General features: G+C 35.1%; 1 long non-coding RNA gene across 2 annotated transcripts; it reads left to right on the plus strand.

Annotated features, from left to right (window-relative positions):
• Positions 1 to 253: 253 nt before the first annotated feature.
• On the plus strand, positions 254 to 27,134 carry LOC125317390. Of its 2 annotated transcripts, none has more exons than XR_007200049.1 (4): positions 254 to 498; positions 2,692 to 2,825; positions 9,117 to 9,306; positions 22,185 to 27,134. It is a non-coding gene; the product is annotated as an uncharacterized LOC125317390 (long non-coding RNA). The 2 variants fall into 2 exon arrangements; XR_007200050.1 differs by lacking the exon at positions 22,185 to 27,134 and adding an exon at positions 14,071 to 14,754.
• Positions 27,135 to 27,560: the final 426 nt, after the last annotated feature.

Genomic DNA, 27,560 nt, shown 5'->3' on the forward strand with positions numbered 1-27,560 from the left:
TATAATGCCAAATTGTTATTGTTACCTTTGTGACTATTTTCCTTTAGTTTCTGTCCCAATTGATTGAGAAGAATGTAAATCTGGCAACAGTTGCACAGCAAAACCCGTCCATGCTTCTCTGTGTAGTAATCTAATTACAGTAGTAATCTAATCAATTAGGGTTTATCTATATATAAATACTGAACATATGTAGTCCAGGTCTTCTTTGAGCAGTGCTTTCAGATTTTCTTCCTCTTGCAACAAATACAGAAGAGTAATGCAAATATTTTAATGTAGAATTTTAAAGTTTTTGAGAAACAAAGCAAGTAGCAAATATTTTAAGGATAAGTTTTGTCCAAATTTCAAATAACTGCTATGTATATATAAATCTCGTGCTGATGCACGAGGCTCTCTGTGCTTGGTCAGCATCATCTAAGCTCTAACATGGTTGACTGCTATGAGATCCATTGCAGACTTGAAGAAAAAATCCACCCAGAGCTGGTCATCTGCTTTACAAAGGTAACAGTCTGAGCAGCTAGTGGGTAAAGCTTTATAAGCTATGTTATAGCTGTGCAGGCTCTTCTTGGACACTTCCAATGCATCATTGAGTGCTGACAATTTGATTGTTACTGCATGCATCCTTTCCTAGAAAGTTCGCAAAAGTGTTGTATTGCCACCCTGTGACATTCTTCTTGTATTTAATTAGCTTAGTAAATATAATAGTTGGATGGGAAATTTCTGAAAAGGACTAGAATTTTCTAGAAAATGTAAACAGGGAGAGGTAAGAAAGGGGATGGAGGGAATGTGTCGTGTACTAGATAAAAGAAAATAGACATAGAACTTTAATATCAGTTTTGTTAATGAAGAATTTACTTGTCTTTTTTTCTTTAGGATTGAGAAATAGATTGGCTTTTACTGTTGTTTCTTTCACAAATGTTATCAATGTTATGCAAGAACTATGTGTGTGTATGTACATTATCCATACATTGGTTTCATAATCTTCTGTACTGCAACATATTCAAACCAGCAAAGAAAATCAAAACTGCAAGCGTAAACCTTAAAAATGCTTAAAATAATGATCTCTGGTTGAGACCTACAGTAAAAGACTACAGGAAATTGAAATATAGTTTATGAAGAATATTTCACAACCATGCTTCAAGCTAGTGTATTACAATCAGGGAATGTAAAAAACAAGCTTTAATGTGAAATTCAAAGAGTGCTGCTCTTTCACCATTTTACACCCCCATCACCTTCTCTGTGAAACTCTAATTAGGCCTTTTGACTACTGTTATCAAGTGACTAATGACTAAACTCAATAGCTAAATTCTGCTTTGGCTTATATTCAGAGCAGTCATGCTGAAATCAGAGCAAGTCAGTGAAGAATTTATTCTAAATATGTATTTAGAATACTGAACAAATTCTCTCTACATTTTATCTACTCCATCTGTATATTCATGCTCTATGACTTTTCCTTTTACTGTGCCACACTATATTTCGGAAATAATAAGTAGGAACCATTTATGAGGACAGAGTTAATGGGTATTCTTAACCCTAGCTGAAAGCAAATACAGGTTCAGGTAAAACTTTGGCATTATGCTTAGCACACTATGATAGGAGCTGCAATGCAGAAAGGCTTATTCTCGAACACAGAGCAAAATGGTAATTTTCTGGTGGCTGTATCTCAGGAATAATTACACCTGCCATCATAAAAATAAACATGCAGCACCTGAGAAGGTCAGTTTCCACAAATGTTTAGTCAAACTTTTTCCAGACTTTTCAATTTTGCAAATAGGTCAAGGTACCATGGGGTTTATATATGTGCTGAGATATCATCATCCCTTAGGATGAACCATTTCCATTAGTGGAAAAAAATAAAAAAGATGAAATACGTCTGACTGAAGAGTTTACCTCACCAGAACAGTTTGCATTTTTTGAGAAATGTTTTATATATAATTTTTTTTTAAAGTGTTATAACTTGAAATAAAATTAAGCAGATAAAAATCATACATTTATTATTACTTAAAAGTTAATTTGTACTTAATGCAAAAACATAAAGTTGACTAACAGATTCTGATGAACTAAGCTGCTAAAAAATCTTCTGCAAGAATTAGTCTATTTTTGGGCACAAAACAACTATGGTTTTAGTTAATGGAAAAGCTCCAGTTGTTTGCAGTGGGAGTAGACAATGGGCAGGCTCTCAACAGAAAGGAAGGATCAGAAGATTTTGCTGCCTAAAGAGGGATTAAGCAACTGTGAAAAATCAAAATGCCAAATGCAGTGCTGGCACAGTTAGATGAATAAAACTCATCTTCCTTAATGTAGGCTGAAAAAAGGACAAAACCAGAGGATATAACAAATTCCTTTACAACCATTTGCAAAAATTTTAAATTTAACATTGTGTAGTTTCATTGTAGTGTGCAGACCTGGCAGGTAGGCCCTGACAGATTAGCAGTAGAAATACCAAGCTGATTCCACCCCAGAATCAAACCACATCAGTGATGGCAGGAGCGGCAGGCAGGGGTGGTTTTACCTCTGGCTCAGAACAGCTAGTATTGATTCCTCTTGACAGAAGTTGACAAATAGAGGATGATTAAGAGCTACCATTCTTGAAATACAAAGAACTAGAATTTGCATCTGTAAATCTGTAAAATAGATGTTCACCGAATGTCTGATGACCAGCTTGCATAATGTAGTTCACATCCATTTTTTCAGATTCTCAAACATTCTGAAAGATCACGGCCACATCTAAATTCACTGAGCAGAATGGTCTCCAGCCTCTGCTAACTTCTGCCTGTGTCCAAGTTCAGTGTGAAAGAATTGGAAGAGAAGAACCAAGACCATGAGAGGTACTGTTTAAACAATATGAATATTTGCTTTTTTTTCTTTTTCAGCTATATATTTAAAAATAAAAACAAAAATTATCACATCCCTACTAGTGTCAACATCAAGCCAGTGAAAAATCAGCTGCAAAGACAGCTGCAAAACATTTACTTTTTTTTTTTCTTGGAGTCATGGAGTACAATATAGCTCCGTGTGTAGGCTTTACTGTAGTCAGCTTTCTTATAGACAAGAACTTGTGAACAAGTTGGACCTGTCTTTCCTGATGTTTCAGACCTTAAAGCTTAACCATTAATGTGTTGCAGTGCGGAAGAAAAATAATTTTATATTTCGTCTGCATTTCTTTCAATAAAATGTTGAGCAACTTCATCACCAGAAAACAAGTGTGACTAACTATACATTTAAGGTGACTTCTCTGTTACTTTTTCTAAGAAATTTCTCTACTAGCATGTTTAAAGATTTTGAATTAAAGTACAATCAAATTTATGAAAAGGAACATTTAAGAAAAAGTACAAAACACAGTAATAAATTTTACAATGTCTCAACAAACTGTGGTTATTCTAATGATTGATATAAAAAAGTTTCAGGATGCTTGTTCCATAATTTCATAATTGAATTAATTTTATTGTGATTGTTTCAGTAAAAAACACAAAAAAACATCCTGCAGGTAACATGACTTAAAGGAATACAGACCTGTTAAAATAACTCCACAAAATCTTTAAATCAATATTCAACTTTTCTTAAAATTTGACTTTCTGAAAAATGAGTCAAGGTCATATCAACTTTTTCTTTACTCCAGTTGAACAGTTTTACCTTGTCATGTCTCCTTTATTCCCATTTACAATACAAAAATATTAACTGAGCAATTCAACTGACTTTCAGTAAGGTAGTTTTGAAGGTTCTTTTTCCCTTTGTTTATTCACTTTCAGTCCAATGAGCTCTTGTGTTTTGAATTGGGATAATTCTTCTGACAAGTACTAGGTGCCTTTTCACTATAAAAAATTTGGAGGTGTTTTCACAGAAGTGAGTGTTCATCAAAACTCTTTAAAGAAAAGGGGAAAATATAATGGCCATGGCTTGTAAAAATGGGCCTAAATCCAGGTTCTAGAAGTTGCACTGCAATTCCCAGAAACTTTGTCAAACATGTGATTAACACTTGTTTGTAGAGTCTCAGCTGAAGGATGCTAACATTCAGCTGATGACATAAACTACATTTACAAATGGAAATTCCTAAGCCAGGATCTTGCAACTGACTTGAATTTTCAACAGTGTTGAAAACTCTGTTCAAGGTCTACTTCAGGAGTGAAGTGTTGTGCCAAGTAAATAATTCTCATAGATTTTGACATTTTAAAACACAGTCTTTAAAATGGATGTTTTGTTAACAGTTGCTACATACTGATATACACTGATCAATTTATATCAGTCTAGAGAAGACAGCTTTGAATTTGGAAGGTAAATGTAGACAATTTTGATTGCTTCTGGAGGAAAGTCAATACTAATACTTTTGCGTTCTCATCAACTACATAAGCTAAAAGCATCAACCCTCCAGCCAAGTCACTCAATCTGACAGCAGGAACAATACTGAAGAGGCTATTACCCTGCAGTTTACCAAGCTAGTCTGACATGTGCTGCAAAATACAGATTGGAAAAAAAAGTGATCACTTGATGGATCTGATGTTTAATTGTGTTCAAAATAGAAAAAACTATTTTTTAGTGTCCTTGCAACAAACGGTCTTATTCTTCAGTCATATAAAGAACTGTATTTTCTTTTACTGTATTTGAAGATTTATGATTCTAACAATCTGTTTCTGTGATAAGAATTACTTACCAGATTTTAAAATTATGGATTACATAAAATACATTAGCATTAACTCTATACAGGCTTCAAACAGCAATTTAATCAACCTTCCAATATCAAGCACAATAATTAATGGAGACTTAAGATGTAAATGATTTTGAAAATATAAACAAAGTGTACCTTTCCTGAAATTTTATTTTTTTCATGAGTATTATCTGTGAGAAGTGCTAGGTTGACAGTTCTAGTGGTTTAATTCCTTTCTACTTACCTACATTTCGATACTGCAATTTTCTTCTACCTCTAAACTGGAGGAATGTACACAGGCAGAATAGAATGGGTTTCAATTGCTGATAAACTCCACCAACAAAAGAGTTACCAAAGTCAAGAACAGCAGTCATAATGTTCTTTAGGATAATAAAAAGTGTTGCAATATTACTGTAGGTGCTAATTATCTTATCTGCTTGTCACTTTCTTTAGTAAGGGGTACTGTGATGTTTCTTAGCTGAGCCTTTACCACTTCAGGACCATCACAAAAATTCTGCTTCAGACACCACTTGTGAACTTTTCCTTTTTTCTTATGAAAATATTCAACATTATTAATTAAGACTTTAGGGAAATAGAACTGTCTAGATTTAATCTACATTTGCACGAAGTAGTGCTATCCTTGTGAGCTACCATGCTTAGGTTGCAGTTAAAAAAGATCACTTTATACTACACATCTCTACTTGATGATTCTAAAATCTACCATTTTCTTTAGAAAACAATTTAGTGACTTTTCTTTTTAGACAACTGCCAAATAGTTTCACTATTTCTCTGTTTTAAATTTAAGCCTGCCAACATTATTATAACCATGGTACACTTGTTTCGAGAATGGCTACTTTACCTCTGACCATTTTTAACTAATATTGTGGACTTACCTGGTTAGTATATTAACCTAATAAATCAAAGTTGGCTAAATCACAGAGAATGTAAAAATGTGTGCATCTTTTTTCCTTGTTCTATGCCACCTGCCCAGCAGACAACTGCTTAATGACTTGTTTCATGATTGAAGCTGCTCATTGAAACAAATCCTGGCAATGCTAAGGTACATACAAGACAAGGAGGTGAACTGAAACATCCAGCACAGCTTCACAAATGGCAAATTGTATGTGACCAGTCCAATAGCCCTCTATGATGGAGTGATGGCACTGGTAAACAAGGGAAGACTGACCAATGCCACCTACCTCGACTTCTTAACTGCTGAATACTTATGTACACAGACCAAATGTGTATCAAATTTCACCATATTTAAAACTAAAATGCACCAGGGCTCCATTAGACACTTCAGTTCACAACAAGGATGTTTGCGTAGGAGATAGGCTGTCATCGACAGCGTTGAAGTTCAGACTGATATGAAATAGAAAGTAATTTGTAAACATTTATTTTAGTACAGCTAGACCCTTCAAGACACTAAGCTAAAAAAAAAGTCAAACCCAAACCAAGCACAAAAGAAATGTTTTTCTGTTCCCATCAATTGCCAAAGCAACCAAGTATGTGACAAAGCCATTGATAAGTACAGCAAGGTCACAATCTAAATAAAAGAAAAAACCTTTCAGAGGAAATATTAAACAAATGCTCTTGGGTTTTTATCATCCCCTGGTTTCCAAGGAGTAGCCAAAGACTGAGGACCCTTAGGAATGTTTAAGAACTACTGAGGATTGAAGGAAGAAGATATTTCTTCCCCAGTCTGTGAAGCCTTTCGGCTGTGTACAGGCAGAGTCTTCCTAGCTGATGACAAATATTTGGGTTTAGTAGTGCAGACTATTTTACTATATCTCATTGATTACTGTATCTCGCATCCACATTACAGTGATGGACATATCTTGCTCAGCTACCTGTAGGTCCTAGCTGACTGGCAACAAGTTTTTAATCTAATCCCAACCATGTGATGTTGCTCCAAGACAATACAGGGAGAACTTGTCTAAGCAAGCACAACCACTGCATTGCACAGCCCATCTGTGGTAACTTAAGGCTTTACCCTTCTTTCCATGACTTGGAACTTTCTCAAAGGAAAGAATTTTGAGTAGAAGCCAGGTATATTTGAGCTTCAAAATTAAGATTTGTTTTCATTTCAACATCCAAAGCATTTCCCTGGCTGTCTTTACTCTGTGACTCTCAATTCACTTGTGATAGCAGCACAGCAGTAGTAAAGTAGCTAGGTCAGCATGTCCGAGGGCACTGACATGGCTCAAACTTTCTCACCCAACAAAGGCATAAGTAACTCTTCAAAGAATCACCAAAGTAACCATGCAGATGCAGTCTGAGGCTTTCATGTTTGATGACTTTTAGCCAGCATCTCATCTTCAGAGGGAAATAGATTTCTCTGCATGAATGGACCTGAACAAAATCTTACTGGGCAAGCATACCACAGAAAGTGTCAGGGGATGATTTATTCACCAAAACACAATGACTCACAAAGACAGACAGTGAAATGTAGAAAAATTTTGGATTCAACAAGGGGAAGAAACCATGTTACACCTCTCAAAGAATAATGTATTTGTGATTTTTTTTTCCCTGATTACTTCAAATATTTTTCAAAATAAGACATTTTTAGGGCTCTTACAATATTTCAGAGTTTACAGAAAAGAAATTATATTAAACAGGCTTTTTTACTAAGAAGGATTTTTTAGAGTGCTTTGTGCTCTCAGGACTTCAGCTATGCAGATTGAGAAAAAGCAGTTGACAGAAGCAGCACATGAGCAAAATAAGCTCCGTGTTAATAAAAGCATTTAGAATTTGCATTACTGTGTTCTTGATTATGATAGTAATGGAACATAAGCCCTTCACTCTACGGATTTAAATCTGATCCTCTATTGAATTTAAGAGTATAAGCATTGCATCAAGGTCATCTTGTGCTTGTTTTGGTTCTTCAGGCTTTTTCTAAAAACTAGGGAAGAGTACAGACATTCTTTTCATTTCATACCTGAACAGACCAAATCATACTTTTGTCAGTGAATACAGTTACACTTACAGAAGGTACCCTCAATATCATGTCAACCACTGATCTGTATTACTTACATACAGAACTGATCTTCTGAATTTGCTTTCATGCTAGCACACCATGGATCATTTGGTTGGTTGTACTGTTAAACACAGAGTTATGAATGGATGATGTGGGTTTAAGTAAGTCCCTGCCTTTTTCCCAGGCCTCTGGCAGCAGGCAGTAGCTTTATTGAGGTGGCCAGCGCCCCAAGACCCACTCTCATTCATAAGTTCTCTAACAATGGCTGATTCAGTCTATTATAGAATGAATTATTTATTTAATAGACACGAAACTAACATATATAAGACTTAAAACAGACCTATTACTACACAGGAATAAGACAAAAGGGAATACTATTATTATACACACAGGGTTAAAGGTACCATTAATTTACAGCTAGCTAAGAAACACTATAACTTAGGATCCAATGTTTCTTACCACCAAATTGCTGAAGGTGCACACATTGAAATCTTTTCCCTCAATTTCCAGGAAAGTAATCATGAAGTTGGGTCCAAGCTTTGGGAAGAAATCGTCTAGCACATTCCCAAGGAGTGTGTAAGAGATTCTGCCTTTGTGTTAAACTGTAGTACTTTCATAGTGTAAAACAAGCGTTTTGGTCTCCTATGTTTTTTTATCTCTTCCCACATCTGTTAAGCTGGCACATCTTTTGGTGCCAGGAGATGATACCTGCGGGGTCTTGTCCACCTGGGTTATCTCTCCTATCTGCACCGGCCACCCGTTGTGGGGAGAGAGGTGATATGCCCTGCCACACACAGTTTCTTTTATAAAGTTGTAACAGTTTAATACCTTTAGTTATTTTTCTTCTATCCATCTTGCTATGATGTGGTTTATTTTAATTCAGTACCCTTATTCCCATCTATAAAACATGATATTAGATTGTCACTTGGTTCTTAGATACCTATTCATCATAAATGACAGAGAGGACTTTTTTGGTTGTTTTTTTGTTTTGGTTCGGTTTGTTCATTTGTTTTCCTAAAAATAGTAAGCTTAAAAAAATACAGGCTTTTTGATTTCTTGTTTAAGTGGCTTTCATAAGCAGGTTGCTTTCTGCAAATATTTCATATGGTTTATATCAGATGGTTTATATTTGTTGTACCTCTTCTTTTTACTGAAGCTTCTAGATATGATTCTTTCTTCAAAAACATGTACAAAGACACTACTTCTATTATTCTTCAAGAAAGCCGTATCTTTCCTTTGACACTAAATATTTTTCCTTTGTCACTTGTAGAAATAAACAGTCAATTAACCATAGACATTTAACACAATACAAGACAGGCTGTAGAGTATTTTTATCACTAAAATTCCCCAAGCCCACATTCTGATATTGTAATTAATTTTCATCCTCACACTGAGAAAAAAAGAATATGCAGCATGAAATTACCTCTTGCACTCATCTAGGTGGTTGGTAAATTCCTTTCATGCCTTCCTTACTTTCTGCCTATTTTTTTTTTCTTGAAGGATTAAACCAGAAGTCAGTGTGGTGACTTTGAGTATCTCTGACTGCAGAAAGAAGTTAGACTGGACTGACATGCCATCCTACATTATATCTATTTAAGCTGGAAGTGTATGAGATGAAGTTAATGGATTCTGTAACAAACCTAACAGGCAAAATATTCTCATTTCACCAGCCTATTACGCATTATAACAGGTGGGTTTTGGAGAAGAAGGAGTTCATGACCTCTGAGGAGATGATATAGGAATGTCACTGCACATTGAACTACCTTAGCTTATTTCACAGGAAAAAAAAAAAAAAGAAAGGAAATTTTTGTCATGTGAACAGTTGTTTTGAACTATCAGCAGGGATTCAACCCAGAGAGAAGAAAGAAGCCATTCAAACCTGAAACCAATCTCTGCATTGAGTTATTAATTATATTCACCTTGTGGCATCATAATCAATAAGCATAAAGCTGTCTGTAAATTTACAAGGAAGAAAAATCATGCTTGGCTATCTGTAAAAGGCTTCACTGATCTGACAGCAGTATTTTCAAACTTAAGAGAAAAAGATTTGCAAAGAATTAAACTGACAAAGAAATGGGAACAAATTTGCAGTCTTCAGTACTTTTGTTCTGATGTGAAATCACTTTTTTATTCCCTCTGATGATTTTCTTTGCATTTAGTGTTTCTGTCCTCATCTTAACCACCGTCTTGTCTGATTATCTCTCCAACCCTCTCTCTCATAAAGCTTATTATGTCACCTTTGTAATGCAGTTTGTTCCTCATTCTCCCTACTAGATATATGGGGGGTCTTTTGTCCTCTTAGCTCTCTCTAGCACAACAAATGCCTTTTAAGCTAAAAATTTCCTTACCTCCATTTTGGATCCACCTTTCAGAAAAACTTCCACAGTGTTTTAAAATACTAATCAGTCAAATCAATAATATATATTTTGTGCATTGTTGTTTGAGGAAAAAAAACCTTTCATTTGCAAATGGATTTGGAAAACAATATCTCTAATGTTTCTGTGGCAATTGTATTGCTGCTTCCTACTGTTTAGTCCTCTTACCAGAATATATCTGAAAATATTAGACTGAAAAACCTCATCTAAAATACTGACCTTTCTTTTTGCATTCTTTTTGCAACCTTTATGAGGATGTAAAATTATACATTAAAACAGAATATCAAGACTATCTTTTATTTCCCACGCAATAGGTAAGAGAAGAAAGATGAGTTTTGAATGAAGGAATCAACATTTGTTTTGCTTATGTGAGCATTTCCAATAGAGTAGAAATCTTAGAGAATTAGAATTTAACCTTTAGTTATTATCTGAGCATTATACTTACTATGAGGCTGAATGTGTCTTAAAGTATCTGAGTAAATATTTAAGTATAAAAATTAAGAACATCAACCATTTTTTCATATATTTGACTTTTTATAACAGGGCCTAGAAAAGTGAAAAATTGACCATTGCTTATTATAAGGACATGGTTTCATTAAGGAGTGTTTTTCACAGAACTTATTCCTGCTTGTCAACCCTAATGTATGTTTTCTAATTAATTAAAGACTAATTGAAGAAATTTACTGTAAAATGTAGTGCAGAGGCTATTAGTATGGCTGAAAAGAATCTCTGATTGAGAACTCACTGAAATCTAAAAACAAAATAGAAATAATATTCTCTTCTCTCATGCATGCATATTTTAAACATGTAATTTATTACTGACTACTTTTTGAGACATTAGGGGAATCTTACCTGTTCCATTAATGTATTTACTCAGCAGTTTATTTTTTTATAATATGAAAGAAGGAGACATTATATATATGTTTTCATTCCACTTCCTTTTTAGTTTCTTCAGAAGACCCTGGTCATGTTGCTTAAATGTAAAATATCAAGTTTATTCCTGAATGACTAAAGTTTCTATATTGATTTGTGTGCTTGTGCATGTGTGTAAGCATCTGCTTTCATAAGTAAAGATGTCCATGTCAGTCTGGACATAAGAATATCTCCCCTCAATGCAACATACATAGCTCAGAAACGAACTGTGAAGAGACTCCTATTTTAAGGCTCCATCAATGGACATCAGAAGCCTGTCTTAAGAAACCTCATCATGTAAAGAATTGAGAGAAAGAGGTAGAAATAGTATCCAGGATAAATTTGTGTTTTGCTTACTCAATCAGCCACTATATATCTATGCAAACACTCCTTTTAGCTGTGATAAGAATGACAACTTCCCATGTTCCCAGACAATACAGTAAATAGAATATTGTAGAAATCCTTAAGTCAGTGTTTACTTAGAATCCTAAAGTTTGATTAAGTTTTAATCAATTTGTTAGATACACTTAATTACACATGGACCATATAATTGCATATGGGTGTGCCTTAAAAGCCTCCTGTAGATTCAGCATACTGGCCCTTATAAATCTCAGAGAAAAGGTTTGAGATTAAATGTATTGTAACGTGATCAGATATATATAGTAAAAGCTACTGGGGAGAAACTTCAACTTCTGTCAGCTGTAATTCTGATAGCCTGTGGGTATTACAGAAATAATATAGAAAGTAATACTAATCCAGTAGTGGCAAAAATTATTTTTAATGCATAGAGGAAGACTGTAGAGCAGATGATTAGTTTAAAATTAATTTCTCATAAACTGGTGATTCACATCATAAGAAAGTTCTGTTATAATGATGGAAATACCACTGTATCCCAGCTATAAGCTTGTTTTTTGGATGTAATATTAAAATGTTAAACAACACTTCCTTGGGAAAAAAAGAGTCAATATTAGTGCTTGCTGCTCATTAACTAAGAAATTTATTGCACGTACACAAATCTTCAAAAATGCATATATCTATAAGGAGATGTAGAAACACATGTTTATGAAAAGTGCACGCACAGGTATATAATTTTGTAATCTGCACTGTACTTATCTAATACTTGTAAGAAAGTGTCTTAAAAATTTATTTGCCTGGTGCTTTTAAGCATGGATCTCTTCCTTTTTCCTGTTATGTAAGTTTAGTAACATATATATGTGTATGTGTTCCATTTAGCATTGAGACATCTGGTCACTCTTGTGGTCATCATCAAACATGCTACTAGCAGAGAAAAGTAGATGATGCAAAACTTCTGTCTTATTTTCCATCCACAGAAAATTCTACTAATACATCCTGATATCTAATTTAGGTTGTGATGGTTTAGTCCATTTCAATGACTATATATACATTTATAAAAAAGACTAAAAAACAATTAATGCTATTTCTTAATACATATCTTAACACAGATTGCTCATCTGTTTGTGTAAGTATATATTTAAAATAACAGCCAAGGGCCACTGAGAAGATATCTAAGAGTAGGAAAAAGGAAAGCACCTGGCATATTTCATTACCAGTCCCATGTTACAGAGATCTTCCTTTTTACTTAACATTTTCTTCTAGATTAAGATTGGAGAATACTGTAATAGGCAACAAAATCCCTCAAAACAGAAGAATTATTTTTTTAATAGCATTATATTACATTGCTCTTACCATGATTTCCAATATTTCAGCAGCTTTGAAAAGGCCAGATAAGAGTTTTCTCCAGAACTTGTTTATTGTAGGGAAGCGTTAATGGACAGCTTTTCTATTATTAAAGAAAAACTCTTAAAAATAAAAGTTCTTACAATTGGATGCTGTTTGTTTTTTGTTGTTGTTGTTTTAAACAACCAACATGACCAAGTCAAAGCATTCAGGTGTACTCCCTGCCTGAAGTTCTTTAACTGGGAAGAGTATGCTTACCTTTTTGAGGAAACAGTGACATTTAGATTTTGGCCCTCTTTTGCAAGGGCAAAATTGTATGTAAGTTGGATACCACTCTTCTCCTCTTCAGAATGTTTTGCAATACATCTAGCTCACATGAAACATCTAAATCTCTGGGAGATGCCAGTTCTGACTAATGGATAAACATTCCTACTGGTCTAACATTTAGCTTAGCCACATAAAATCTTACTAATCCTGTGAAGCAAAATAAGCTCATGAGTTGTACTAGATGGGCAGATGTTACACAGGAACCTTCAGCTATGTGGGGAGAGGTAAAGCATGAAAACCAGAATTTACATTCAGATATTCAGCATCTGCTTTCTTAATGATGTTAAGTTTCACCTTGTGGGGAGTGTGTATACTTCAATGTGTTCTCATAAATATTTCTTTATCAAATATAGTACTAAATTCAATAGTTACCCCAGGATAAGAACAGGTAGGCTCATGCCTCACACTCAATACTGGTCTCCTAGGAAGAAAGAAGGAAATACACATGAAATCACCAACTCATGAGTGCACTTGGAGGCAATAGATATATTTGTACATACAACCAGAAGAATAACTCAAAGTTATCTATGTTTTGGGTAAGATCAGCCCCTTTTTAAATGGTGTTTACATCACATCCTCATGGGGAAAAAAACTCCAAAAACATTCTCTCAAAATGATTTCATTGTGTAATGAACAAAAAGTTTAGAAATGCACTAGAGAATGGAATTCCGAGCTGGTAAATTCATGTAGTGTTGTGAAATGCTGTATAGACCTTATCAGTAGAAAGCCCAGGAAATCAGTTTTCACTGACAGTTGTGAAGGTCAGCATCTGGCTGCCTAAACTCAAAAGCCATCTCCCTGATACTCAGGGCTATTTGAGAAGCTTCAGATGCCCTGAAGCTCAAGGAAAGTCTGGAAGAAGCATCAGAGAACTAGCTGCCTCAAATATTTCTAAGCCTCAAATACCTCTAAGAAGCCTCATCAGAGGCTTCTCCGTCTTTTCACGTGAAAGTTGTTTTTAACCTGCGGTTTTGTGTATGGTTCTGGCCCAAGCTATATGCATCAGCCTTACAGATCCTTCATTCAGTCACTAACAGTAAGCCACATACTGGCCTTCCAGGTTTGACCTCAGACTTGTTTCATCACAATGGACTTGTCTGGCAATTTCTGTATGGTTTCTAATCCTGGCTAATTATTGCCAGATCTATCCTGACCTTGACTTGCAAACTTAACTTCCTGGGTTGACTTCAGGACTGCTTTGTCAAGATGGACTTGTTTGGCTACCTCTATTCTTTTTTGAACCTGGTTACCATCACCAGATCTGCTCTGCTTGCCTTTCTGGGGTCCTGTGAGACTGGGCACTGCCTGTGACACAGCTGTCTGTGCCTCCCCTTGCATTGTCCTTGCATCCTGCTTCCACTTGCTACTTGTTGATAGATCTAATTGCAGAATTCCATGACTTAAGGAGGAGGATGCTTGGAGAAGATGGTGCCTGGTTCATCTTAGGGGGTCACCAGGAAAATTACCAGAGGCAATAAACACAAGCTGTTGGAAATTCCTACTGAATGTAAGGAAAATTTAATGATCAGAGTTATTAAACCATGGAAAAGCTTGCTCAAAGCATTTTCAGACTTTCCATCCTTGGGGGTTTTCAAAATTCATCTGAAAAAGATCTTTAACAATCTACTCTAATTTTCCAGTTAGCCCTGTTTTGACTAGGAGTTTGGATTACAGGACTTCCAGGGAATTAACTAGAGGACTTATAATTTCCTTTTCTAGGATTATATAGTATAATATAGTATTTCTTGGAGACAGTGCAGAATAGCTTGGATATGTACTGACAATGTTTTCAATAATAGCCCCGAATATAGTTTTTGAGAGATAATAATGGCTCTTTTGTTCAAAAAGGAGAATGCGGTATATACATGGAAAAAAAAATCTCCAATAAAATCTGTATACTGTTCTTACTATGTCTTGCTGTATGCTTTGGAAAAATTGTGGTGGCACTTGTGATCTCATTATTCCTGGTCCCTTCTGGGAATCATACTTTTAGTGCCTTTGTTTTTGTTCCAGTACAGAAAGCATTGCTGTGACGAGCTTTCATACAGATTGCGTGGGTGCACAATTATCACTCACAATTTAGCTTATTATACTAAAGCAGGTTGAGCAGGCAAACCCATTAACTCTTAGCAGTAACTTTCTGAGTTAGAGTACACTCTCTCCTCTGTCAATAGGGGTCAAATTTTCTGAAGAAACAGGAAGTAAATTTTATTCTCTTTGTTACTTTGAACAGTTAAAAAATCTTGCTGCAAGACAGCAAAAGAGATAACAGAGATGGAATTATTATAAAGTAACTGTAAGTGTGTCAACATAGGCAAATTAAACTAACAAGAAGCACACCCAAATGAGATAAATATTTATGCAGCATTCACATTGAAAAGAAACAAACTAGGGTGGAAAACCTGAATACTTTGTCTGTACAAATTAGCTTAATTTAGATAGAGATTTCCATAATTTACTATATTTCCAGGTTGTAACTAATTTTTTTTAAGTATGCTGACAGCAACTGGTGAAATATACCATTATTATGCAAACATTAATCTATGTTTCCACAATAATAATAAAATTTATCAAATTATATGAGCCCTTTTTTAGATGATGGGTAATGAAGATCAGTGATATTATGTCTTCAGTAATGATTTTTCTCTAATTAATTTTCTCAGTGTATTTCTGACTGATATCAAAGCTCCTAGCAACAGGAGTTTATGTCACTGGACTGATATCACTGCATATCCCACTTGACTTGCTTTGTCTTTGATCATCTAATTACATGAGATATTTTCATGTTTTCTATGCCCAGTAAATCAAGCATTTCTTGAAAAATATTTTTCTTTTAATAATACCATAGTCTAAAAAAAGGTGAATTCCCTCAGGCCATTTATTTAATATTAATCAACTGGCAATTACTTTTCATTTTAGCTGTAATGTGCAATCATTTAATTAAGTATAAAATAAATTTGCAGGCATGGTGATTCTGTAAGAAGGGAACTTCCCTAAATGGCTTCTGTCTTCTGTTTGTTTTGAACAAATTTATTAGAACAAAAGGTATTTAAAACTCTGTTAAATACCAGAAATTGTTACTGCTTATCGTGATCTTCAATTGAATATTTCTCACTAAATCTTTTTCCTGATAATTTTAGAAATAATAGAAGTGAAGTCTAAAATTCTGAGGATTTTTAAACCGTATTCTTTGGGTGAAACAGTGGATGAAATAATTGTTTAGGTGCAGGATATATCAACCTGATTCTTGGCTTTGCAGTACTCTTCTCTATTGCCTTAAGCATCTTCATTAGTGTATCTCCTCTTCCTTTTAATGTCCTTAAAGTGTCAGTATAAATCTTAAACCCTCCCTTTGCTGCAGTGAACTTTGCTAAACTTTGCTGTGGGGTTTCTACTTGGTCCTAGTAGGAAATTCCAAACTGGTCATACTGGAAGATGACAAGTTATTAATTTACATTTACAAAGTGTTCATGGTGCATGTTGGGAAAATAGACTGTGGAATACATGTATAAGTATTGAAACAACATTATTTACAGATAGGCACAGAATTAAAAATTAGTTTTTACACACTTTATTCTAAGATAAGTTTTAAGTGTTCCTTAAAATCTGCACTTCACTTTGCCAAGACACGTACAAAGTGGGGACTTCTTTTGGCAAAATGCAGACTCATACTTTGACCGACATACTCTGCACCTTGCTATGTCTTCAAATCTACATTGCATTTGAAAATAGCTACATAAGTATGTTCAACATGCATTTAATGCCTGTTCTCTGTTTTCATCGCCATCCTTTATCTGATTTTACCCAGGACTCCAGGTGGTATCCCTATGATGTCCCTATAATGACCAGTAATCACTGGTCATGAAAGGTTACTATTCTTTTAGAACAGATATACCACTTAAACTTGTGCTGGATGAATCTATTCAGAAGTCTCTCAGAGATTAGGTAATCATGTACTTAAACTGTTAACAGAGATAAACATTCTAACACTATTTTTTATTAGAATTTTTGATACTCAAGGCAGCAATAAGATTTGTAGTATTCATTTCTACTTAAAATGGACAATGAAGGATGCAAGCAAAACAGCATGACTGGTGGCAGTGAACTTGTTCTCCATGGTACACATGCTTGACTCAGACATGAACTATTGACCCACATTTAAATGCCAATTTGTGAATGAGACCAAAATATTAAGGTCTTAAGTTCCCTGGAGCAGATTTCTTTGAAATCCTTCAGGTTCAGCTTTCAGACTTGACCTCTGGTCACAAAGCCAGCAGACATACAAAGCAGTTCTGGCTGGGAGTTTCCTGGGATATAAGCATCTGGGGGTAGGCTACTGAATACAGTCCACATGAATTTCTTTTTAGTAAATGGCAGCACTTGCTGAAAGATAACACTGATTTTTTTCAGATTTTTTAGACTGTCGTTACACTAAAAACAATGAATATATGGGAAAAGAAAAACCCCACTACTGTCTTTGTATGATATCTCAAGGCAACTGTGGTGGTCTTATATGCCATTTTGTGATGTCCAAACTAGTCATCTAGCATTACAAATTTCTGCATTACATTATCAAATATTAAAGCCATTCCTCCTCATTTCTGAAAACAATAAGACAATTGAAGAGTATATTATATTCTATTATAGGCAATGACAATAGGCAGTGTACAGATTTCACTCATTTCATTCAGTATTCAGTTCTGATTACATGTGAGTTTCTGTGACATGCTGCAGATACCCTTTTTTTTCTCTCTCTCTAATCTTAAAAATGTCTACAACTTCCTGTGATAAAGCTTAATATTTATGGACTTCAGCAAATGGATATAAAAGAAAGTCCATTTTCTGACTTCTATTATTTATTGAATAGAGCTGGACATGTACAAAATACTCTGGTACTTCAGTGACCTTACAGATGAGGACAAAGAGAATAAAGGCAAGAACTAGAATAGAAGGAGTTGTGAAGAATGCCACAGGGAAAATTACCCTGAAAATGTACAGGAAGTACTGTGCTCAGTGAGGAAATCATAGATTCCTTTCTTGAGTCTAATTAACATCACTCCTTGAATACTGCAGAAGTTACAGTGTTACCATGACTTTATTGTCCTAGACTGGGCAAGCAGAGTTTATTGTTTCTCTTGAATTGATTTCATACCTGGAGATTTATATTCTTCTGGAATTATTGGTTGTCCCCAGGTGCTGTTTGCGTTAGAACTAGTTATAGCAGCCTAGTCCTTTCGAAACTGAATAATAGAACTATAGAATGATTCAGGTTGAAAGGGATCTTTAAAGGTCATCTCTTCCAATCCCCCTGCCATGATCAGGGACAGCATAATCTAGATCCAGTTGCTCAGGGACCTGTCCATGCTGACCTTGAATGTTTGCAGGGGTGGGACCTCCTTGGGAAACCTGTTCCAGTGTTTTACCACTCTCTTCATAAAAAATATGGAGTCTAAGTCTAGCCTTTTTTATTTTAAAACTGTTACCTACTGTCACATCACTACAAGACCTATTAAAAGGTCTGCCTCCACCTTGTTTATAAGTCCCCTTTAAGTACTGAAAAACTTCAATGAGGTCTTCCTGGAACCTTTTCTTCTCCAGGCTGAACAACCCCAGCTCTTTCAGCCTTTTCACACTGAAGAGGTGTTCCAGCCCTATGATCATTTTTTTGGCTCTCCTCTGGACCTACCTCAAAAGGTCCATGTCTTTCCTGTACTGATGACTCCAGAGCTAGATGCAGTATTCCAAGTGGGGTCTCAGTATTCCAGGTGATATTGAGGGGTAGAATTACTTCTCTCAACCTGCTGGCCACTCTGCTTTGGATGCAGCCTAGGAAACAGTTGGCCTTTTGCCTACAAGTGCCCATTGCTGGGTCATGTCCAGCTTTTCATCCACCAGCACCCCAAGTCCTTCTCGGCGGGGATGCTCTCCATCTGTTCATCCCCCAGCCTGGACTGATACCGGGGATTGCCCTGATCCAGGTGCAGCACCTTGAACTTGGCCTTGTTGAAACTCATGAGTTTTATGTAGGCCCACTTCTACAGCTTGTCCAAGTCCCTCTAGATGACATCCTGTCCCTCCAGCACGTCAAGAGCTCTTCTAAGCATGATGTCATCTGCAAGCTTGTTGAGAGTGCACTCAGTCCCACTGTCTACATCATTGATGAAGACATTAAACAGTACTGGTCCTAATATGGACCCCTGAAGGACACAACTCATTGATCTCCATCTGGTCACTGAGCAGTGGTTAAATTTATTGTGGGAATGGTCAAATTCATTGCAGAAATTACTACATCAATGCCTTCAATGAATAAGGTTATAGGGAACATGGAATTATCTCTTTGTTGTAGGATTTTCCCTTATATATTCCATAGGATGAATTTGACTGTATTAAAGTTTAGACTAGAAATCTCTTATAAGAAATGTCATGTCTCAGCTTTTTCCAGGTTTGAAGTATTGACAGTAAATGGACATGTGTTTGTCTCCCAAATGCAAAAAGTGTGATTGCTGCTGTTGTCTCATTACTTTGCTATATGAATTGTTTGACTCCGTAGCTAGTTAGGTAGATCACCAAATGTTACTGTCTATGGTTGAATAGCTATTCGTTTCAGGATATAAACTCACAGATGTTTCACATTCATATTTTGTTAAAATAAGAATTTAATAGTAGGCTTTCAAAATGCTTTACCTATAATTTATACATAGCTCTCACTAAAACAGAAGCTATCAATATTTTGTCAGGAAACAAAAAAACAACCAAACAAAACCAGATAACCCTAAATAGCTGTAACTGTTAAGACAGGTTTTCAAGATTTTACTGGAGGCATTCAAATTTCTTTTAGTGTAACCAAAAAGTTAAATTCTACTACCATTGGGTCTAAGAGTACCTAGGAAAGAAATTTTTCCTGAGAAGAGGGGAGACACCAAATCATTCCATGATGTCTCTTAAAGTCAGACAAGACTTGGATTCATGGCATTCTGTGACAGGAATCAAGGGACAATACTTTGTAGTGAACATATTTGTTAAGCCTGAAAAACCTGTGCACGCTTCTCACTAGTGAAATATTCTATAGTCATCCTTCTAGTTGCAGTGCTTGCAGTTCTACTATTGGAACAGAGAAAAAGTACTTCATCCATCCTTCTAGGATGTGCTTTGAATTTTTGTAATAACAAAATTGGATTGACATAGTCCCTTGTATTGAAAGGTCTTCATGACACCCTGGTGAAATTGGATTAATAAGTGTTTAATAAAGTTAAACAGAGGCATGATTATCTCAGTATAGCACAAAGCAGAAGCAAAAGTTCCATTTTTCTTTTCATTCCTTAATGTGTTCTGAAAATCTTCAGCATACTCTTATATATCTATAGTGAAATTTTTCTTTAATTTATCTGTGTAGATACATATGTTTGTGGTTTATGCATGTTGACCCATTAAATTTAATCCCAAGTGTGTGATCAGATAAAGACTATAAATATTTGTGACTTTAATTTAGTGTCCATGAAAAGCTGCATATCAAGTAACAAAGTAAGAATTCTAAAAATGAGCAATGAATGAAAAGCTAAGGTATTTTCTTAAGAACAGGAGTAAGAGAATATGTTTTAATCTTGATTAAAACTCATTCATATCTCTTAAATGATTGCACAAAATAATTCATTACATTTCATCCTGTTATGAGTCATGCGTTACGAACAGTATTTACAGACTTCCTCCACAAAACAATTTACAATTTACCTTCATGTCTGTTAGTATTATTTCCACTAAAATGCTATTTAGTCCACAAAAATACTGATTTAACAGATAAATACGGTGCCAAACTAGGAAAATATCTGGTAATATAGTTTAAACAATGATTTTATTGTCCTAAGGCCTCTGAGATTGTGTATAAATGTTCTTTTCCTTACTTTCTTTTCACCATTATTTTTCAGACTTGATAGCAACCGTCAGTAATGCTCTCTGCATCAATCTCTCACATTCATGCTTCCATTCCTGCTCAGCTGGAAGGTCTACCTCTGCATAGTAAATTTTCTCTAAAAGGCATGCACTGTTTCCCACACTCCTGTTGTTCACTTGGCATGTCACAGATTGCCAATCAGTGTTATTCTTTTTATTTTTTCCCTCAGTACCTTTATCAGTCTGTGTTATCTATGGCTTCTTGAGTGATATTTGCTATTTTAGATGCCCATAATATGCTTCTGCTTTGATTTTTTTGTGCACTACATATTAACAGACATGATTGGTTCAACTTCATCTTCTGCATGCATGATTATAATTTTTCCCTTCATCAAAATAAAGAACATTTCCAGGAGTGCACTGGCCAATTCTCTAAGATGCTGGACACTGTGAAAATAGTCAGCAGTCCTCAGCAGTTCACCCTCACCTTGGAAGTACAGATACTGCCTGAAAACACATTCTGAAAGATGAAATACTAAATAGAAGAAAATGTTATGCCTTATATGCAATTTTAAACAGCAAGAACACTCCAAATGAGACAAGATTTCAGCCAAAAAGTCTATTCACAGTTCTGATACAGCTTGCATTAAATACCTAACTTCAATTCATCTTTGAATTGTGCTGTATCCATAATGTCAGACCATTCTTAAATCATTCAAGGACATCCTTTCAAGTGCATGAGTCTCAGAAGACTATTCCTTTTTTATGGTTTTGCTCTAAAGGGGTATTGTAACATTTTTCTATTTGTCTCATTCAAGCAGTGCTTTCCCACACCATGCACAAAGGAGCAGTGAGAAAATGGTTGTAGCCATGTGTGATTGGGAAAGGCTGATACCAGCACTCTTGAGGCTGCTGTACTTCAAAGGATTTGAAAGTTTGTTTTGATAAAAGATAAAGGGACCAAAGTTCAGGTTCTGTGATCAGAGGCACGAAAAAAAGGGTAACTTCTGATAAGCTCCACTTGTTAGCTTTGGACTGGGAGCACTCAGACTGTCAAAGTTGCCAGCATGGCTAAGCTGGATAAGAAAAAGAGTGAAAAAAAAGGAAATAAGAGCCACAATGAAAGTCAGATGAGAAATATGTGAGCACTTTTCAATGCTGGGAGCATAGGAGAACTGAGTCTGCCTCGGTATCTCTAAGTGATTTGTACAAGTATTTCATACGCATGAACTACACAAAATGCTGTACTTGCAGTCTTCCTAAGCTGGTAATGCCTGCCTATAATAAAGGAGGATCACCCTATAGACAGGTTATTGAATGGGTTTGCCTGCATGTACTCCCTTCAAGGTACTTTTTTTTTTCTCTGCAGGGCCTACGAAGATCTGAAATTTGATTTTCATTCTGCAAATCATAGGATCACAATAAAATTGCTCCAGAAAGAGACCTCCAAAACTCATCTGGTCTGACCTCCTGCTTAAGGCATGTTTAATTTCAAGGTTGAATCAGTTCCTTCATGGCACATACTCCAGACCCCCTTACCACCTAAGCTCTTCATCAGACTTTCTTCAGATTTTCAGAGCTTGCCTTGTACAAGGTGGCCCAAAATGGTGTCTGATTCTTCAGATAGAGATTTGCAAGTGCTGCGTAAATGTAAGAAATCACCCTCATTGATTTTCTGGTCACATTCTTTTTGATGAAACACAGTATGCTGTCTAGGAGCTGAAGATACCCTCTCTGACCGTCACGGAATGCCCCTTTGGCCAGTTTTCAACCATTTATGTTGTTTCTCACTACAGAAATTAAGCAATTACCCACTGAAGCTTCTCATTAGAGCTGGCATATGTAAGAAGTCTCTAATGAAACAGGCTTAAATTCAAACAACTGCAATGTAAATATATAGAAATGCAAGTTATAATGACAAAGATCTTGCCCGAATGACAGCCTGCTGCTTTTTGACCGATCCTTTTCAAATGAGACAATTGCTGTAGTGATGACTGATTTTATCTCATTTTCTGTCTGCACCAGGGACTACCTCCATAGGATAGAACTATCATTTTCTCTCATTTCCCTCTTGCTGTGGTATAAAAAAGCTCATTAGTTGGTAGCCTAAAAGTCTTTATTTTCTTAAGATAATATTTCATTTATCTCAGAATATGACTGCTATCATTTATACTGCAAGCAAAAAAAAGGATACAAAACTAAGAAGTGCAATATTTAATATTCTCTTTGCAATATATTTTTTTTGTTTTGTTCTGTAGTCTCTTAGGCACTAGAAACACTCCTGTAGTTACCTTTTAAAATGAGCAATGATCATACCTTCTCAGTATGGTCCTCAAAAACATATAATTTTATCATTGCAGTTTAGAGAACCATTCAGAAAAAGAATCCAGTAAAGACTTTTGGAAAAGTGAAAAGCCCATTAAAAACCCCCAAGTTTTATAACTGGGAGTTGATCACACAATACAAAGTTTCTCTTATCAGTTCAGCATGCACTTTCCTGTGTCTCTCACTAACAGGTTCATCTTCACATTTTATTTTGTCATTTTCTCTTTGAGCTTTTTCCTTGGCAGTTTTCCACTTATTTTATCTTGTGGTAGCTCCTTAAATTTCTGTACCTACATCTGCCCTGAAGACTAATCAATTTAAAAAGAACAGCCAAAGAGAGGAAAGAATAGCTCCGTCCTTTAAAAACTTTTGAATTTAAAAAAATTTTGGATGGTATCTGGACTTATTGGTGGTAGTTCTAAGCAGATTTTTAATCAGTCAGCATTGATTTAGACAGTTGAGGTGGTCAATATTGCCTCGTTAAGTCCTCATGCAATGTTAAGGAAAATAGATCCTTTACGCTTTCCAGCACACATTCACCTTAGCCTATATGCTATAATGTTGCCATTTTGAAAAGAGGTATAACAAAGTAAAATTTAATATATTTGTTTTGTGTCTGTGCCTCTAACCACAGTAGGAAAAATGTAAACAAAGCAATTGACTGAATCTGTCCTGAAAAATTACTAGAAATGCAAATATAATGGCTTTTAAAGGGTTATTCCTTTGTAGTTCAATTGATATTGTGCAATTTTACATTTGAGATTTGTAATTCAAAGTTAGAGGTAAAATCCTGTGGCACTGAAGTGGATGAGAACAGAATGTTAAATATAGACATTTTCTGCATTAATGTCATGCAGCTCCATTTTCTGTTCCATTAACTTTCATACTTTTGCATGTTGGTTCACATGTAGATTTCTAACTAACTGACAAGCAGAATTTTAAGCCTTGTATAATGTTTCTATAAAAATACATGGTGCTCAACTCAATTACCCCTTCTGGCATCTCCAAACCAAGGATGAAGAGAACAAGCTACACTAAATGGGCATTATCATGCCTGAGTGCTCAGGTGTCTCCTTGTCTAGACTAGCCAGTCTGAAGTACACACTTTATAGCCATAATGCCTTGAGAAATATTGGAAGTATATGTGTAAGGTGGGTAAAGGACAGCATCAAAATTGTTCTATGACATTACAGAAATAATTTTTGAACACAATTTACTACACAGGTGCTTGGGATCATACACCTGAAGAACTCTTGGAGGTTTAGTGAGTAAGGGCACAGTCTGCTAAAGGTAGAGGTGCTGAAGGAACACCTCCTAGAATATTTCTGTGTATCGTTTTTGTGAAGGATCTGTGTATTAATTAAAGCCATAAGGCTAAAATCACTAAGGAGCATATCCATCTAGTTATTATTTAGGAAGACTGAGACAAACATAGAAGTGGTAATAAAAACTCTCAAAGGAAGCCTCAGTCATATCTTCTGTGTCAGTTCTACTAGATTTTAGTTGTCTAAGGTTTTCCTGAAAGCAGTGTTATCCTTCTTCCAATACTGATTCATTCCACTTTGGTTTGTCTCCTTCTCTTTGCTGATCATTCTACGGATCCAGGCATTATCTTCACATAAGAACCTATTAATCAGACACTTAACATGCATTAAAGAAGTACCCACTCTGAAAATTTTAGATGTAATATACTTATTAGACATTAAAGCTCATACATAAATGGTCTAACCACCACTATGATAGGTCTTTGATGGGTTTCTCCTAGTCTCTTGTGATGGAATTCTGTCACTTCATATGGATTCTTTCACTATAAAGAGAATGTGAACAAGTGATCAGTTATTTAGTCATATGATAATCCTCATCTTAGAGATGCCACAATGGGATATTCATCAGCTTACATGTGGCCTTTTCAGTCTGAAATATGCTGCCAGATCACATTTCTGCTATTGTCTTCCCCAATTGCCTGTCTTTGGGAGCTGGGCAGCTTTATAATCCTCAAGCATCAGTGCATTTTCTTGAGAAGCAGTAGCCTTTTGGGCTTGTTTCTTTCCACCCTTTGATCAGCAACGTCATACTCCATTTTTACCACAAAGAACTGTGATTACATAGAAGTTCTAGCTCTCTTTTTCATCATTTCTTATTCCCCCTTAAACTAAATGCAAGGGTAGTTCATCAAAAGAATTGAAGTTTTAATCTCAATAGATGCATTTCTGTTTCACTGTCATGATGCTTCAAAGTGTATTCATATTTTGAATATATTCATTCTTCCCTCTGCTGAAAACCTACAGTATATGTGATTTCTTATATAACTTGGAATTTTTTTCCACATTTGAAACACAGAGGATTGGGTACCTAATAATGTTACTGTACTATAGTAGTACATAAAATATTATATGAGTAACTTTTTCTTAGTCTTCAGTGATATATTCAAGCACTTCTTAATTTTTTAGAATTGTTATTCATATGTCATTTTTGTTCAGTTGCTGTTTCAATTTCTATCTGGTTCTTTTTGACTAATCTGCAGGATTAAAATCCAATATTTAATTAATTGGACTATGAAATAGTACTTATTTTTTATTTTCCCAAAATTTTCACATGGGTCTATATAGTTACTGATACTCCCTAATTCTAGATCAGCAGAACAAGTATGATTTTAGCATGCTTGAGTTGTTCAGGTTACTGTGTATCCTCAGATGTATTCTCAGCACACATAGTTCAAAGACGTTATTGTTTATACATCAGTTTGGTTTGATTTCTGAATGGTAACATTGGTAAATTTTTCACACAAGTAACTTTATGATGAATAATATACATGTGTTGTTTGTGTTGGTTTATGTTTCAGTTGATATGACACTTTTTTTTTGCAACTTTTGCTTATTTAAATAGCAAATTCCACACCTAAACTTACAGTTGAAGTAAAAGAAACTGAACTTTTCTAGAAAAAATATTTACTTTTTTCACTATATGTTTAGATGGAAGCTGAGCCCTAGTTGGCTGCTCTATAATCAGGTAATTACGCATATGAATTTTGTTAGAAATATACCAATATGTGCAACTATGAGACATAGTTTGCCATGGGAAAAAAAAAAAAAAAACAAACATAAACTAACTGACAGAGAACTTCCCACGACAACATGAAATGCATCTACTTGGTTATTTATGTTGTCCAAATTCTTTTCCTTTTGGCATACTCCTAACAGACATTTATAACAGCAGAAGTTGTAGCAGTGGTCCTGTGAAAAGAGAAAATAATATTAAATAAATATGCACAGCAAAAGAAATTTGGAAGACCATGATAAATTGAAGATACCTGCAACTTTTTTAGAGTTACGGAATGCAGAAAAGGAAGCCAAGTAAGAGTATAGAAGACAAAGACAAAGGACAGTTGAGAACATGAGAAGCCTTAAAAAAATTGAGATATTAAGAAAACATCTGTGAGGAAACAGGATGGAAAAGAACAGGATGCAGTCAGGAGCTGCAACAGGCAAAGGGTGATGAAGTAAATGTTCTTAAAGAACCACAGGAAGAAAGTAAAATACAGTACCCATGTCTGGGGACATCACGAGCTAGGATATCCACGAGTAATGGAAATCAAGAATATTTTCTCAGTGAAAATAAAAATATTAAATTACTAAGGATTGGTAAGGATAAATACTGTATACATTTCTGGAAAAGAGCTATATATTTTTTTTTCCTTGATGATTGCTTATGTTTGAAATGGGGCATTTGTTGGTTAAGATCAGTATCTGCTTTTGAGCATCATGAAAAAGGAATTTAATGTAGTTTTCTCCTGTTTATGAAAAGAGTAAGTACATGGAGAGGAACTGAAATTTTATTTACTCTGCAAAGAATTTTACTGTGTAAAGATTTCACTATAAAATTAGTGTCAAAGAAGCTTTTAATTCTTGAACAGTAAATAATTAAAAGTCAGAATATAATTTAACCAATTAAGACAGAAAGAGAAAATAAAGTGTTACTGACATTTCTCCTGGGATACTTGGCTTTTTTTTCAGTCCTGACACATCAGTTTTAAAGAAAAGCAAAATGTATCTATGCACAGAAACGCTATCATTGTTAGCAATGCTGACCAATCTTCCAAGAGGAAGAGGAATTTGATCTTTAAGTATAACTTGTATTCTTCATATGCCTCTGTCAGAGGTGAGAAGCAGAAAAAGACGATGCCATACATTTATTTTTATCCTGCCAGCATAATAATATAGTTGATATCTACACTAGTAGAGGTGAACACAAAGAGGAGAAAAAGACCAGCTTTGTAATAAATTTTCTACCTCTGATTTTTTATGAAATGTCTTCAGATATGAGAGAAGCAAGAAAATGAGCATATGCTTTCTTAAAAAATTAGCTTCATGTTATATATGCAGATATGTTCTAAAGGTCATATAAATTTTGCAATCTCCTT

This window comes from Corvus hawaiiensis, chromosome 26 (assembly GCF_020740725.1).
Source record: "Corvus hawaiiensis isolate bCorHaw1 chromosome 26, bCorHaw1.pri.cur, whole genome shotgun sequence".
In the NCBI taxonomy this organism is placed as follows: domain Eukaryota; kingdom Metazoa; phylum Chordata; class Aves; order Passeriformes; family Corvidae; genus Corvus; species Corvus hawaiiensis.